This window comes from Sapajus apella, unplaced genomic scaffold (genome assembly GCF_009761245.1).
Source record: "Sapajus apella isolate SASKATOON/1434 unplaced genomic scaffold, GSC_monkey_1.0 scaffold40, whole genome shotgun sequence".
NCBI lineage: Eukaryota > Metazoa > Chordata > Mammalia > Primates > Cebidae > Sapajus > Sapajus apella.
Genome location: NW_022436980.1, coordinates 8,453,575 through 8,461,115, shown reverse-complemented (window position 1 = coordinate 8,461,115; position 7,541 = coordinate 8,453,575).

Here is a 7,541-nt window from a genome sequence, read left to right as displayed (position 1 = left end):
AGAAGGCTGAAGTTGAATCTTCTTCAACTTTAAAAAATATGATTGGCCAGGCGCGGTGGCTCAAGCCTGCAATCCCAGCACTTTGGGAGGCCGAGGCAGGTGGATCACGAGGTCAAGAGATCGAGACCATCCTGGTCAACATGGTGAAACCCCGTCTCTACTAAAAAATACAAAAAATCAGCTGGGCATGGTGGCGCGTGCCTGTAATCCCAGCTACTCAGGAGGTTGAGGCAGGAGAATTGCCTGAACCCAGGAGGCGGAGGTTGTGGTGAGCCGAGATCGCGCCATTGTACTCCAGCCTGGGTAACAAGAGTGAAACTCCGTCTCAAAAAAAAAAAAAAATCTCTACAAAAAAAAAGATTATAATTCTAGAAAAATAATAGAATATCGTACATATGCTAAGTCACAATTACTCTCATCATTCTATGTATTAGCCTTAATGAAAATATTAAGGGTCACTTACAAGCTAGGCAACTAACTTTTTTAAGTTAAAATCATACTGATTAATGCTATTTTTTGAGTAATCAGAAATTTGGTTTGATTTTATTAATAGCATGACTTGGTAGAAAAACGTTAAAAAAAAACGAGGAAAAAATAAATACTGTGAAAGGTACAACAAAAAAATATATGAGAGAAAACTAAAATACAAAAATTAATATTTTCAATTCAGCAGTTAGGGTGGTTTTAAGTATGGTTTGGTGTCTCTTACAAAACTGAGGTCTGCCACATTTTGACAAAGGTATAGAAAATGCATTTATGAAGAGAGTTAATTCCTAACAATTTAGTAGTAATGTTCTTGACTGAGGTCCTTGATATAGAAATGCAACTGTGACAGATTCACTCAGATGAATAAGAAGCAGGAATAATTAGTCAAAATGAATATTTGCAAATTAAATTGAGTGTCTGTATTGAGAAATGAGAAGAAAGATTACATTACTGCATGGGAATTTTCAATGAGACAAAAACAGATACTTTAGAAAGTAATTTTTAAAATGAATCCAGAGAGGTAATTCTAAATCACTATTTTGAGAGAAGCAACAAGGACAAATTTCTTGGGAAAAAATTATATTGCAAAAGTTGTAATGTACTTTATAACACAGAAACCACAAGCATTTTAGCACATTATAGAGGCTTACCACTTGTTTCTGGGATGTCCCCCCATTTTCAACTACTAGAACCTAGTGAGTTATACATAGTAGTTTTCAATAAATATTTATTAGTTACACAAATGAATGACAGAAAAAATTAGAACTTTGCATTTTGAGTGGACTTACTATTTTTAAACTTTGACTAACTCATTTATTTTCTTCCTGGCTGGTACTAAAAGTTAGAAATAGTTCTAATTTTTCAAATTCCTACACAAATTTTCAAGGCTTAAATTCCTTTAAAGAAATTATAGTTAAAAAGTAGATAATATGTTATTATAAATAAGTTCTGATCCATGTTGTGAGCAAGTTATTCTCTATTTGATTAAATTAGCTAGTCCCTATTAGCTCAAAATAAACTTCTTAACTGAAATTAACAACATATATACTCCACACATACAAACTATGTATACATATATATAACTATATATATAGTGATACACACTATATATATATAGTGATACACACACACACACGTATATATATATATATATATATATATATATATATATATATAGTGGTGAATCTCTATAATGTGTCAAATGCTTATGGTTTCTATCATATAAAGAACATGATTTTTTTCCCAAGAAATTTGTCCTTGTTGCTTCTCTCAAAATAGAGGGATATTTCCATAGTTTCCCTCATCCTTACTGAAAGCTTTATCATTTCAATATTATTGAGTTAATGTCAAATGTAGAAGTCTCCAGTGTCCCCCAGGCAGGGCCTTGGGTTGATCTTACAGGAAAAGTATATATACAGGATATTATATCAGGCTGTTGATGTGACATAATCTGATTAGTCAGTCTTATTGTTATGACCTATTGAATAATTGAGAAATTCCAATTAATCACTTCAGGAAATTACAGATATAAAAAATCTCATCTAACTACGACCCATCATCCTATAACAGGCATGGCTTCCCCAACAAGTTGTCAGGCTATCAGAAAAATTCCCTGTCTTTCCCCTGGTTTCAGTTCATTAATACTACCTGAGATGATGAGCTGGGCAACTCCTCACTGAACACTAAAGCTAAGCAACTAACTATTCCCAATCATGATCCATTTAAAGTTGTGAAGTGTGAACTCCCACAATCTGAGACAAGTCTCAGTTAATTTAGAAAGTTTACTGTGCCAAGGTTGAGAACACAAGCCCATGACTCAGCCTCAGGGGGTCCTGACAGCATGTGCCCAAGGTTGAGAACACATGCCCATGACTCAGCCTCAGGGGGTCCTGACAGCATGTGCCCAAGCACAGCTTGGTTTTATGCATTTTAGGGAGACATGAGACATTAATCAACATGTAAAATGAACACTGGTTCAGTTCAGACCCAACAGGGCTTCTGGGTTACAGGTAGGTGAGACAGAAATGATTGCAATTTTTTGAATTTCCGATCAGATATGCGTTTATCTCAGTGAGCAGAGGGATGGCTTTGAATAGGATGGGAGGCAAGGTTGCCCTAAGCAGTGCCAGCTTGGCTTTTCCCTTTAGCTCAGTAATTTTGGGCACCCAAAATATTTTCCTTTCACATTTCTTCCCTTTTCTTCTTAAAGAAATCTTTTGGAGAAAACATTTTACAAGAAAATGAGTCTCTGGTTCCTGCTTTCATCTGATCGCTCATGGCTTGGATGGCTTATTCCTAGACAGGTAGGTCCCGAGTTACTAGGAAAGCTCATTTGTAGAAGGTTGTGAAGTCTCATGTTTTATGAAGAGAAAATCAGGGGAGGAAGGGAGAAAAACAACAACAAATAAAAAAAAATCCTGGTAAATTGATATAGGCCACATTACTCTGAAGTTCATACATCAGTAGGCAGGGATCAAAGTGGCTTATTTATGTAAATAGATTGTTGTTATTTATTTCTGAAGTTTAAGCTGTCTAGCTTCAGTTCACAGGGCTTTATGAGAGCAAAGTTTAGTTTTCAGTGACTACAAATTAGGAAAAATAAGAGGAAAAAAGAAGGACAAAATTAAAACATTATTTCAATGACTTGTAGCCACAAAAAATTAGAATCCTGTTCAAACTGTGGAAAACAGTAAAAATTAAAAAACATTAGGCAAGACTAGAATCTAACAACAGGTGTACTATAATTTTTGAAACATAATTTTTTTTCTTTCTAGTTAACCATTTTTACTAAAGATAAATCATGGATGGTAGGACCGATTTGGTTTACTATACTTTACTCCATAAGTCAAGTTTGATTCCTTAAAGGAAAAGTCCACCATTCTAGTCAAAGCCTTGGTAAAATAATCAGTTTTTCCAATTGTGTCCTATTAGAAATGAAAACAGATACTTATTGCACTTATGCAGATGACTGTATAGTCATAAGTTAGGAATATGCACAAATAGTTTCCAAATTCTGTAGAAATCAGATAGAGAAGCAAATATGCTCCAAATGTTGTTCATAAGAGTATACTTTACTCAATTGTTAAAAGCTGTAAATAGCATAAAGAAAAGTCTTCTTGATCCAAAAAACGAAACAAAGGATCAGCAACATTTTAAGAAAAAAGCTAAAATGATTACTTTTGTCTTCTGTTAGTTCAGTTCACAGAGTTCACTCCTGTTCTGTTTGATATCATGAATATTTTAGCTCTCCGTAAGAGTCTTGAAAGTTATTCCTCTATTCTAATGTCATAGTCTCCAAAGTTATCAGAAACCTTCGTTTAAGAATACCTGTTAGAGGCTGGGCATGGTGGCTCACCCCTGTAATCCCAGCACTGTGGAAGGCTGAGGCAGGTGGATCACTTGAGGTCAGGAATTCCAGACCAGCCTAGCCAACATGGTGAAACCCCATCTCTACAAAAAGAACAAAAATTAGCCAGGTGTGGTGGTGTGCCTATAATCCCAGCTACTCAAGAGGCTGAGGCAAGAGAATTGTTTGAACCCGGAAGGTAGAGGTTTCAGTGAGCTCAGATGGCACCACTGCACTCCAGCCTAGGTGACAGCATGAGACTCTGTCTAAAAACAAACAAACAAACAAAAAGGTAAGAAGAGAAAGTCTGGTGAGCTAGAAGGCAATTAAAATGGATTTAACTGCCAATTGAACAAAACATTTTGGAAGTCTTTTACGAAGGTCTTCAAATACACACACACACACACACGTATACTGACCCACATACACATGCACACAGCTTCTACAGCTTTTACTTTAGTACTTTATCCATGAGATAAAATACAAATTTGCTGGCTTGCAAAAAAAAAAAAAAAAAACCTGTTAGATCCAAACAGTGGTTTTCATCTTAGTAGAAAAGTAACAGCAGATTTAAAGCAGGCAGAAAACAAAAATACAGAAAAAGGAGACCTAGGCACTCTATAGTTTACAGGTCCACCTTAGGGCTCTTTTTCCTTAATATAAATGTGCACAAAGACTGTATTACTTCCTTTTACTCTGGCAAGTAGAGGTGCTGTAAAACCTACAGAGTCCTCAAAAGTGAATCATTCTCCTTATTTCCTCCTCATTCTTAAATTGTTTGTTTCCTGCCTTTTTTGTTCCTTATAAGGAGAATCTGAGTTGTGGCCTAGGGTTTTTGAGTGGTGGATCAATGTGTGCTGCTTGTGGCAGGACTCTGCAGTGTGTCACTACTGAGTTGTTTCCACCTTCTATGTGCCTCAGTCTATGACCTCTGAGAGGGCTCAAAATGCCAGGTGATCAGCTCTATAAGGGCAGCAATTCTTTTTTTGCTGAGATGGAGTGTTGATCCATTGCCCAGGCTGGAGCGCAGTGACATGTCAGCTCATAGCAACCTCCTCCATCTCCCAGATTCAAGCGATTCTCCTACCTCATTCTCCTGGGTAGCTGGTATGACAGGCGTGTGCTACCACACTTGGCTAATTTTTTGTATTTTTAGTAGAGATGGGGTTTCACCATGTTGGCCAGGCTGGTCTAGAACTCCTGACCTGGGGTGATCTGCTCACCTCGGCTTCCCAAAGTGCTGGGATTACAGAGGTGAGCCACCACACCCAGCCAAGGACAGCAATTCTTTTAGCCTCAGGGCATCTTCTGAGCTTTGCCTCTGATGGAGCTAGTCTCTTTGGCCATTAGTATTATTATCCTATGTTTGGCTTCCAGAGTTATCCTTTAAAAACTATATATTTACCTAGCACCTAAGAGAGTGCCAGGTACAACATAGAAGGATTTCAGGCTTTCATAATAGTGTTTAACTATTACTTTTTCCAGCTTTATTGAGGTATAATAGACAAATAAAATTGTACATATTTAAGTTGTATAGTATGATGCTTTGATATACATACGCATTGTGAAATTATTGCCAAATTAGGTAGTTAATAAATCTCTTACTTCACTCTCATCTTTTGTGTGTGTGGTAAAAACAAAGGTCTACTTTTATTACATTTTAAATTTATAATACAGTATTAATAACTATATTAATAATCATATTAAATAAATAAGTACTGTTGCTGTCACCCAGGAGATCGCACTCTTAGAGACAGCTCAGTGATGGATCAATGGCTGATAGTTGAGGCATCTGCTTTTATTATTATTGTTTTTGGTTCATATGGGAAGCCAGTGTTTTCTTTACTTGTTAATGTCCTTTTAATATGAATGGTCTTTCCTAATCAGCAGTCCATGAGCATCTTTCCAAACATTAGTCTAATGTTTCCTGAGAACGGCTGCCTCTTTCTGTGAATTCCCCAAAGTGAATTTCACATGTACTACAGAGGCCGTATAATGTATCAGGACATCTGTAATGAACATTTCTTGGTTTTGCCACCTGGAATCAAGATCCCATCTTGTGGTTATGGAACTCTGATTTTGTTTTGGGGGATCTCCTTCTCCCAGCTTTCTGTCTATATGTATAAAGTTGATTTCATACCTGCCTTTGGGAGTGTATTTTGGCCAAATCCTCATTCCAGCAATACATTTTATTCATCACTATTTGGTTTGGCCACAATTTGATTCAAGAATAGACACAGGATCCAAGTCTGTGAAATCAAGATCTGTGAGATTTTATTCTAAGACTTTCTTTTTTTTTAAAAAAAAAAAAAAAAAAAAAAAAAAAAAAAGACGGGGTTTCACCATGTTGGTCAGGCTGGTCTTAAACTCCCGACCTCAGGTGATCCACCCGCCTTGGCCTCCAAAGTGGTTGGATTACAGGTGTCAGCCACCATGCCCAGGCTATTCTAAGACTTTCTTAGAACCTTCTGAGACAAGGACTTTCTCTTTTCTCCTGGGTGTGGAGTTTTAAAGATAAGTGTTCTGGAGCTGCTGTAGTCATCTTGCAACTACAAGACAGAGCAAAACTAAGAATGGTTCCTAATTAGAGGTGAGCAAAAGTAGAAGATAAACAAAAATCATCCAGATCCTGATAGTAGATGTATATAAGCTTCTCATCAAGCTACTCTAAAAGCTAAATATTCTAGATGTTTATGTTATGTGGACTCATACATTTACTTATTGCTTAATCAGTTCACCATCTTAAACAGCTTCCAACCTGGTTAACACTTGTCCAGCTATTATCAAATGTAAATAAGCATGAATAAATAAGAGACTGAAAATTATGTTAGTGATATAGATTATAAGTAATAAGGAGCATTTAGATATCGAGATAAAACATGGCAGTACCAGTCATTTGTTTAGTACTGAAGATCAGTTTTACAACATTTGAGATATGGCAGATATATCAAAATATGAGGTGTTCATAAAGCATGCAAACATATATAACAAACTGTTGACATTACATTATAATAGAGTAAAATAATATTGTTTCACATTATATAGACACCACTATCAGACTTAAATCCCTCTAAAAATCTAGTTGGGAATTAAAAGACTAAGACTAATTACTGTACAACAATATTGAAAAATACTTGGGTAAGTACTAGCCGGGAAAATTTCTACTGCATACAAAGTATTGTTTAGGTGATTAAAAAGATAAAAGAAATAAAGAGAAATAGAAAGAGGAAGAGAATGAGAGTGACAAGGAGGGAAGGAAGAAAGGAAGAAGAAATATTTTTTGAGTATCTACTCTGTGCCAGAGTTCTGGGAACATGGAGTCAAAAAAACCAAAACAAAACAAAACAAAAAACAAAACAAACTCACCGTTCCTGCCCTTGAACTCAGTGAGGTATAAAAGATGAATATATAAACAACAGAATTATATATAAAATAGTAGGTTAGGTTAGTGAAATGCAGGCATATATACCAGACATTATAAGAACAGAGAAGCACAAGAAATGAATCCTGACTACAGGAGACTTCATAGAGAAGGTGACCTTTGAGCTGGGTCTTTGTCATCAAGTCAGTTTTTGAGAGAGAAAACTTACCAGCACAGATTCACAGATACACAGCTGCAAGGACACCAGACAGGGGAGACAGTTTCCAAACAAGTGGAAAACAGAGTAGACACCTCTTGAGGGAGGAAGACAATAAGAGACTTCAGAAG